Source organism: Cupressus sempervirens, chromosome 10 (assembly GCF_028749045.1).
Source record: "Cupressus sempervirens isolate cs-2001-9-10 chromosome 10, ASM2874904v1, whole genome shotgun sequence".
Taxonomy (NCBI): domain Eukaryota; kingdom Viridiplantae; phylum Streptophyta; class Pinopsida; order Cupressales; family Cupressaceae; genus Cupressus; species Cupressus sempervirens.
The window spans coordinates 541,823,679-541,834,005 of record NC_143127.1 but is presented as its reverse complement, the minus strand read 5'-3'; positions in this window follow the sequence as shown (position 1 = coordinate 541,834,005).

The window sequence follows — 10,327 nt, the reverse complement described above, 5'->3', positions numbered from 1 at the left end:
ATGAAGTAGTCTTCAAACAATCAATCAAGGGACAAAGCAACCTTGCATGATACAAGCATATGTGAGGTCTTAAAAGAAAGCTGTATAACTATCATCATGTGTATGTTCCAAAGATTTTCACAAGTATACCACATTTGAGAACACATCAAGCAATATCTACCTAAAGGACATGGTTCATTACTCAACAACTTGGCCCACGCTTGATGCTCCTTTTCCTCACACCAAGTGGTTTCCCACAAGAGATATTGCTTTGTCATAGAAGTGCCATAAGCACAACCAAGGGAACACATATGGTGAGTGTAAATCTTAGGGTGATCCGGGTAGTCCACTAGGATCGATCCTTGGACCAAGAAGTTGAGCGGCTAAAAAAAGGTAGTTACTAACTTAGAGTTTTTAGATTAGGCTTCCGTTCATAGTGTTCCTCTTGCTCCCAATTATGGGACACCTCACCTTGTGATGAGTAACCGATCTCGCGATCACAAGAGTACCTTAAGCATTCTTGCCTAGTGATCTCCCTATGGTCGAAATCCCATAAGCAATCACACTAGGCGAAGACAAACACTATGTATACCAAAGTTTTGTTTCCTTGGTAGCCTTGAGTTTATAGTGGGTTGGAAGAGCCGGGTAATATGCTTGTCCCCACTTGGGTCGTTCCTCTCAGGTTGTCCGAGAGCAGGCCCTCTAAAGGATTCTAAACTACACAAAGAGTGGATCAACTTTTGGAATTCAAGATTTCTGATTCACCATAAGGGTGAAGAGCATACTCTCCTATTCCAATCATTTTCTCCCAAACACGCCAAAAAGATTCAGTTGCCTCTTACTCTTGAAATCAAATGGTAAGTCAAGATTTCTAATTCACCACAAGGGTGAAGAGCATACTCTCCTATCACCAAAAGATCCCAATTGTAAGTTTTAATGTGCTTAAAAATAAACAACTAGTATATGCCGCACATGTAAAAGTAAAGAACAAGCAAAATTGAGTTTTTATGTGTTGGGCAGCCCTGCAAACAATCGTTAGTAGCCTTTGTGCATTTGAAGCTTTGACATGCGTTCTTTTTATGCAATGTTTCAATTTTTTTCATAATGATGGCAACCTGTAATCACAACTTGTTAGCACCAAAAGTTAGTGTGAAATAATCATAAAAATCATGAATTAAACCTTTGTAAAACAGTTTAGAAATTTGTTTAAAGATGACAGCAAGCCATCTACGAAGAAATTTGATCAAATTCCTCAAGGAACGAGCAAAAAAAAATGTCAGGCGATACTTTTTGCTGAACAAAAGTCGCGCGATACTTCGCAGTATAAGAGGGCGACAATTTTTGTCTAGGCGACAGTTTTTACATATCCGTGCGACATAATTCTACACAGAGGGCGACAATATACAGGCTGCAAGCGTGATACTATTTCCAAAAAAGTATCGCACGACAGTACTGTGAACTGTCGCGCGATACTGGAAAAATGTCGCCCAATACTGCGACTGTAAAAAAAAAGAAAATACAGAGCAATACGGAAAACGTGAGCAAAAACAAGAAAAAGTAGGGTGAAACGTACAGTCCTGCCCCACGGTGGGCGCCAAAAATGTACACTAGAAATGTGTCACACTCTAAACCATTCTATCCAAACGATTCCATGAGTTGGAATGCTTGGATGCCGGCTTAGAGCTCCCTATCCACGGAGTGCAAGGAGTTAGTATTTCAGCATGAAGGCTCTTAGCCAAGCCTTAGAAATGTACTTCTTGCTAGTAAACCATGCAACGGGAGGTTCTTTGAGACAAGAGCAAGAGTGCAAATATCTTCAAGGAATCCCTCAAGAGTGCAATGTAAGTATGGAAACTAAGCTAAGATGATAATGCAAAATGCAGCTATACTAAGCATGTATGAGATTGTTACAAAACCATATATTTAAACTATATGAGATTATTGCAAGAAATCAAAGTTAAACTAAAATGCAACTATGCTAAGAATGCCATATGATCTTATGCTAATGTGATGGAATGAGAGAATGAGACAAGAAATGAGAAGTTCTCCACAAAGCTCCAAAGAAACCTGTTAGAAAACCTGCAGCATAACAATATTCAAATGAGGATGGATTTGAGGGGGAAAGCTCTCTCCCTTTTAAAGATGTACAGATGGTGGAGATCAAAATGAAGATGGTGGATGATCAACGGTGGAATTTGAAAAGAGGAGTGATCCATGTGCACACACAAGTCAACCAATAGAATATAAGTTGACTTGTCACATAAGACAAAAGTCACAAAGCCTTTTCTTTTAATTGCAAAATAGAAAAAGTGTTAGTGTAGTTTTTTATTTTTCCTATTTTGCTAGGTTTTTCCTACACTTTTAATAATCTTGCTTAGGTTAATAAAGCATGTCTTATTAGGTGAATGGTTGTGAGGTGTCATCTTCCTACATGTGAGCATCCATTAGCTATCTTGGGAAGATACTTTGCTATCTTTAGTCCGATAGATGGTTGCTCCTCATTGGTTGGTGTTGCCACCTCCTCCCTCTTCCTAGCCTATATAAGCATGCTACCTGGCTTGTATTTGCATCTCTTGTTTTTGCATCCTCCTAATGCTATTTTGCTTCCAGCATTTGCATTACTCTCTTGGAGACTAACTCTATGATGCTATTTTGATTTTGTATCATTTGCATTCATAGTTTAGATATTTACTCTTTGCACTAGTTTTCTGGGTTATTAATCTTTTCAGATTCTAACATGGTATCAGAGCTTTTCTATGTGTAAGAGTAGATTTTAGTTTCCTTATTTGAGAGATTTGGGGGGGGGCAAATAAACTTTATTGTAGTTTTTTGAAAAACGAAGTATGCTCTTCTCTTGCATCTTTGGATGATCCTGAGAATCAGAAAAGTTTTGACAAAAATAGTTGTTTTCTGGGGTTTCAATTTCAAATCTGACAACCAACTTGCATATTTGGAGTTTTTAATCAGTTTTGCAGGTTCCAGCATGCCATTGATGGACTTAAGAAGCTGATCCAACATTTGCATGTCAAATTTTGGTTGCTGGGGTCGTTTTCTGATTTTTGGAGCCGTTTTTTATTGTTAAAGGCGTCTGATTTACACTACAGCAACATCTTCTGTTCATCAGCAAGAAAAACGCTTTCTGGGTTTTGTTTGCAGCCCCGAAAAACCATCTGGGTATCTTTTAGATTTTGCATGCAAGCTGTATATTTTTTAGGATCGAGCATGCAAAGCTACAGCCATACCCCTCTCCGTTGGCAGCCGCAGATTTGAATGCAATTTTCAAATGTCTCGTTCTTGCTCATACGGACTTCGATTTTGATGATTCTTGTTATGAACTTGGCTATTTTTTTGTGCTCTATCCACTAGTGGAGTTATTTTTTGATTTTCATGCATGAATTCTTCAGAAATTGCAAATTCTCAGCCGTGACTGTGCACAGTTCTCATTTTGGAAACTTCGGGGGATCATAACTTTCTCATACGACCTCGTATCGAGGAGATTCTTTTTTTGAAAGTGCATGATTTTTCGAGTAGATCACAGTGGTGTTGTTTGTTTCCTTGATTATTATGCCCAAGTTTCACTTTTAGCATATGCTCTTCATGAGGGTTTGTAATGCATTGAAATCAAGACCACTAAGTATCTCTTTCTAGTGGTAGTTGTAAATGCACTAAAATAAAGTGCCAAATCATAATTATTTGGGAGGGGTTCTTTGATTGAGTAAAAAGGGGGGGGACATTGTCGTGGCTGGGTTCTCTTCTTTTTAGCATTTCTTTGCATTTCTTCATCATGGATCAAACAAATATGCCCATCCTAACTCCATACAATTACTTTGAGTGGAAATCATGCATGACAATTCACTTAAGGAAAGCTGGATTAAATAGGATAACTATGGGACTTGAAACTGAACCTGCTAAAGATGAAGATAAGCCTAAGTGGTTTAACAAATGTGATGAGGCATTTGGAACATTGTGTTTGTCTGTTTCTCCTGACTTGCTATTTCACATTGAGTCTTTGGATACACCAAATGAAGTATGGACAAAGCTAGAAACACTATTTGGCACACAAGATTCAATGAGGGGTCATATGTTGGAAAATGAATTAATAAGTTTGAGTCCAGGCAATTTCAACACAATCCAAGATTTCTTCACCAAATTGAAATCACTAAGGCTGCAGTTAAAACAATGTGGAATTGAAAAGAAAGATGAACAATAGATTCTTAGTATTCTCTCTAAGCTAAGTTCAGAATATTCTGTGTTTGTCTCTACCTTCTATGCTACTAAGGGTGCACTTGGTACTCAATTCACCATGCCATCTTTAGATGATTTTGCTATCAATCTCACTCGAGAACAGGACAAGCTAATCCAGATGGGCATTCTTAAGTCCTCTAAGTCACATGCCTTGGCTGCCAACCAAGGCACAAAAGAACAACAAGGACAAAGTAGTAACAACAATAGTAAGGACAAGAAACAAAAGAATAGCGAGGAGAAGAAGGATCAGATGCCAGTTTCTTCAAAAGCAACTATTGATACACCATCTTCCAAGGGCAATAAACCTAAGAAAGAAAAGGTCAAATGTGCTTATTGTAAAAGACCTGGTCATGATGAACATAAATGTTTGCAGAAACAACTTGATCACTTGACATACATTCTTGAGAAGAATAATATCAGTGTTCCTGAGTCTATCAAACAAAGTTCTAATGAAGGGTCTAACAAAGAAAAAGAAAATAGCAAGGGGAAAGGAAAGGGCAAGGCCCTTTTTGCAGTTGCTTCCTCACCATCCACTTGGGTTCTTGATTCGGGTGCTTCACACCACATGGCTTCATCTAAGGAAGAAATTGCATCCTTGGAGCAATGTACTATGCCTTCTATGTTGATGGGTGACAACACTCCTATTGAGGTGTGCGGGAGAGGGTCTGTTGATGTGGGGGATGGCACATTCCATGATGTTCCTTATGTACCCTCATTGTCAACTAATCTCCTATCGGTACACCAAATCACTCACACAGGTTTAGGCAAGCAGGTTGAGTTCACTCCTGATTCAGTGGAGATATGTGAGTTGCACAATGATTCTACAATTGCAGTTGGGAGAGCAGATCATCAGTCAAGACTCTATATGTTTTCTCACCTTGTTCCTGATCCTCCTTTGACTATTTTTCTCACTCACTCTAATGATGTGAGAAGATTATGGCATGAGCAGTTTGGCCATCTTAACTTCCACTACTTGCATCAGCTTAACCAGCAGAGCATGGTCACAGGGTTGCCTTCTACTTTGACATTGGAGTCACTTGGAATACATGATAGATCTCCTGATGGGTCAGATTCACTTGAGCAGTCTTCTACCCCACTTTTGATGCAGAGAGTGACTCAGAGGACTCACCTCCTTCCTCTCCTAGTCATCATTCACAGGTTGATGATTCTCCTCTAGATTCTCCATCTTCTGGTCCACTTTGGGCTAGACAGACCTTGCATTTTGCAGGTGATTGGGTTGGGGATCCATCAGACACCAAGCAGACTCATTCACAATTCCAGGACGCTCTACATATCTTCATTACTACTGCCTCAAATCCACAGTCCTTTCATGAGGCTTCTGGTATTTTTGAGTGGGATACAGCTATGCAGGAAGAGTATAGTTCCTTGATGAGGAACCACACTTGGGATCTTGTCCCTTTTTCTAAGGGAAGAAAAATTGTTCGATGTAAGTGGATCTACCGGACAAAATTTGCAAGCTTTGCTGGAGGTGCAGGATGCTACATCTTTTGGGGGGGCCTCTTCCTCTCACTTGGAGTCCTAATTTTCTTTGGGGAGTCTCTTTTCTCTCTCTTTTGGGGGAATTTTATGTACATGGGTACCTCATCAGGCTTGACTTGCCGGGACCCATTTCTACATCCACCTAAGCTTCGCTTATGGGGGGGTGTTAGTGTAGTTTTTTATTTTTCCTATTTTGCTAGGTTTTTCCTACACTTTTAATAATCTTGCTTAGGTTAATAAAGCATGTCTTATTAGGTGAATGGTTGTGAGGTGTCATCTTCCTACATGTGAGCATCCATTAGCTATCTTGGGAAGATACTTTGCTATCTTTAGTCCGATAGATGGTTGCTCCTCATTGGTTGGTGTTGCCACCTCCTCCCTCTTCCTAGCCTATATAAGCATGCTACCTGGCTTGTATTTGCATCTCTTGTTTTTGCATCCTCCTAATGCTATTTTTCTTCCAGCATTTGCATTACTCTCTTGGAGACTAACTCTATGATGCTATTTTGATTTTGTATCATTTGCATTCATAGTTTAGATATTTACTCTTTGCACTAGTTTTCTGGGTTATTAATCTTTTCAGATTCTAACAAAAAGGACTTTATGTGTGCACTTTAAGTGGGTTAGAAGAATGGGGTCTTTTATTTAATTAAAAGGGGACATGTTATTTTAATCAAATAATGAACTTAGGATAGCATAGTCAAACTATAGGTTATAATCAAATAAATTGATTATTAGCAATTTGGTCTAGGTAAATGATTAAATTAAATTAGCCAAAATGCTGAGAAGGGGGCTAATAGTCTAGATGACCATTTTTAGGTGATTACACTATGTATAAATATTTGTTACACCATTCCACAATCTCATGTGCATTTTTGAATTTGGCTTTTTTGTCAAATTTTAATTTCTCTCTACTAAAGGCTCTATTCATGCATGCACTGACACCATCATGTTCTCCTTTACCATGTCCAGCCTCAAAAAAACTGTACACATGTTGGATATTAGTTTGCCTATGTGTCCTACTCAACCAATAAAATATTCTAGCATTCTTGAAATGTCCTGTACAATTATCTGACCATATCCAATGTTGTGTAATTTGAATTTTTCTCTATTTTAAATTATCATAAAACACCTTGAAACAATATTGGACAAACTCAGATGAATGAAGTTTATTATCACTCATATAGAAATGGTACTCTCTCAATATTTTTCAATCCTCATTTGTACTATCAAGTGCATGCCTATAAACTATATGAACATAAATTGTTACTTGTACTGAATTGTCATATTGTGGTTGTACCTCATCTTGTGGTGCAAGTGTGTAGTTCTCTTCAAAGTCAACAACTGAAAGTATCGTACCAATTAGAAACATATTCTTACATATGCAAAATTTTCCATCAAGCCATCTAGCATATTGAGAGTGTTTAACATATTTTGGTATGATCACACTCTTAAACTCATCCATAAATGCATGACGACTAACTTTATCTATAACTAGATCACACCTTCTTCCAATCTTCGCATCCTTCAATGGATATTCAATAGTTTTGAGTCTTTTTACATCAACTAATTATTGTCCAAAAGTAGTCAAAGAAATTTCATGCAAACATTCATCTAACAAAGAAATATTGCCACACATATCACATGTACTAGAAAGACATGCATTGAAAAGAAAATGTTGGTCTTTAGGTGGCTTACAAAAAAAACCTGATATGAAATCCTTTATAGTTTGAGGTGGTATTTTTATACCACATTCCTACAACATTTCTTTACTATGCATGGTACCACATATAGATTGAACTACATCATAATGGTAACAAAATTGAATATGAGTTTTACAACAACATGTGATTCTTTCCCTGTTAATCCTTACATACCATGGTTTACACCTTTCAAAAGGTGTTCACTAATGGTAAAAGTTAACACCTTACCATCTACAAATTTTTTGAACAATTCAGTTTGAGTCATGTCCAAAAGGTGTTTAGGATGTGGGTCATGTATTCTTGAGCCAACTCTCAATTTAAAAACATCTCTTGAATTAGGTGATACTCTTTTATTAACATGCCAAATTTTTTCAACCAAACTTTTGACTTTACTAGTAAGTTTCATATTAGATCTCATGATTCTACCACTAGAAGTCCACAAACTATTTGCTGGATCACATTCAAAGTTAACCCTTCTCTTTACAACTCCTTCTAAAGTCTTATAATTCACATTAAGATATCGACTTATGTTACTAATCAATCTTTTGTCAGTAGTTGATTTGTTAACTAAAGCTATTGTTATTGCTTGTCGTTTTGCATTCTTATATATATAGTGACTTCTCTTTCTAATAACATCAAAGGTACTAGCAACAATGGATACAACTTGCTTTAAAGACTCATTTTTATTCTTGGGTTTTGCATACATTGCTAACCTTTTCATTACTTTTTGCAGTTTAGAAATTTTAATTAGTTGCAACATCAACCGACATTGAAACCCAAATTTCCTATTATAAAAATGTCTATATAATCTATTATCATGTGTCCTTATTTGTCTCCACAAACCCAATCCATGAATATTATCTAGCATAGTATTAGAAAAATAAAAATTATGTTCACGTACTTCATTATCATTCAAACATGTTTGTTTAGTACTTGGTGTTTCCATGTCTACATTCATACCATTGTTATTTTCAATTGGCATTTCATTTTCAATGTTATTTGGAATTTGAATCATATTTTCATTTTTTCTTGGTATTTCTTTCAAGGCATGCATTTCCATTGGAGTTTTTTGTGCATGATCATTTGGAAATCTATTCTCATGAAGAAAATTTAAATCTTTAAATTGTAACCTACTTCTAAAAAATTTCCAATTTCATCATGAGAAAAAACTCGAGGGTTTGGAGACACACATGTATTGAATGTTTGATTAGAATATGCACCTAAATCTCCTTGTATTGGGTTCTCGTCTTCAGCCTCTTCATCCACTGTGGTATCCTCAATGTCTTTCTCCTCTAAAATATTGCTCAAATCTCTAATTCTTCATCTTCTCTCTGATTGATGTTGTGCTTCATTCTCTTTGTTTGTTGCAATCTTCTCATTTGTTAGAACTATTTTTTTTTCTTTCTTTGTTGTTTTAATCCCATGTTTGCACCACTTTTGAATTCAAATTATTAGCTTGCATTATAGAAGATGACAAGAAAACATAGTAATTGTGATAGAAATTCACTATTGTAGGTCGAAACTATTATCCAATCATTGCAATCATTTAAAACTGCTTTGTGGGGCATCTTTTGGGGCCCAACAGGTACATCAGAATCAGGTTCCCAATTTTTATATAACCGAGTACTTGATTTAAAATTGGGTATTCGATTCTTAAATAGTTGGGTACCCAATTTTTAAATAATCGGGTATTTGATTGTTTAAATATCGGGTGCCTGATTTCGTTAACAACTAAATTTGAATCGTGCACCCAATTTTTGAATTGCAAATCGGGTGCTCAATTCTAATGCCATGGGCAAGAATTCGCATTGGGTTCTGCCTAGGGAGAGGCATGTCATAGGCTTGGTGGGATCAAGCCTATGCCTTTATGAACCAAGTTTTGACTAAGGCATTTAATTGATAATTTTAGGGACTGTCAATTTTTATACGGTCGTCCCCATTGAATTTTTTGACAAAACAAAAACCCATTATAGGTCTTACTGTTCTGATTACAAAATGTAAATTTTATAGTGTTATGAGTTCATTTGCTATTTTTCTATTATTTATTAATTAAAAGTATCTCTTAAACATAAAATAGTGAGATTCACTAAAACTTTAATAATTTTTTTAATTTTCCATTTTTTAATATTAATTTACATGTCATGAATCTTCGCACAATTATTTTGAAGTTAAAAAAAATCCCAAAAAAATTAACTTTTGATTAAATTATGTTGTCCGTAGATGAGAGGTTTTAGAAATCAGCTTAATCGTCAATAAAAAAATTAATTAAAAAATTCAAGAAAATTATTCTCATCAATCTTTGGTGTGTTAGGTAACTTCGTTTAAAATGATTCACAAAAATTCATTTAGTTGTGTCAAATTATGGTGTCTATACACGAGTGTGGTATGGTCCAGAAACATGCATTTTAAAAAAGTGGTTTTTAAAGATCCATACCAAAAAAAAATCTATCACATGGGTATACAAATAAATTACATATTCAAAAAGGAGATTTCAGGCACTACAATTTTTATTTCTGAAGTTTTTTTAAATATATAATCTCTAAATGCCTCAAATTTTGGCATCAATTGACAATATATTTCAAAAACAAGAAAAATACTTCCACTTTTTGGCCAAAAGTGAGACCCTACTTCTAGCATTGACCCATATTGTAAATGTCTAATGTTTTAATCTTATGTTGGGATGGGTGATATTTTGGTATTACCTAATCCTTCACCCTTGTGGGCATCACCTAGATTTAATAAGTGCAAGTGTTCCATTCACTCTTTTCAAAGATGGGTTATTTTTTAACCATTACTCATGAAAGAAGAGCCAATGAATTTGACTTGAAAATTGCACAATTGAATCCTAATAGAAATACTACAATTTGACATGGATCGATATAATTATAACAAATTAGAAG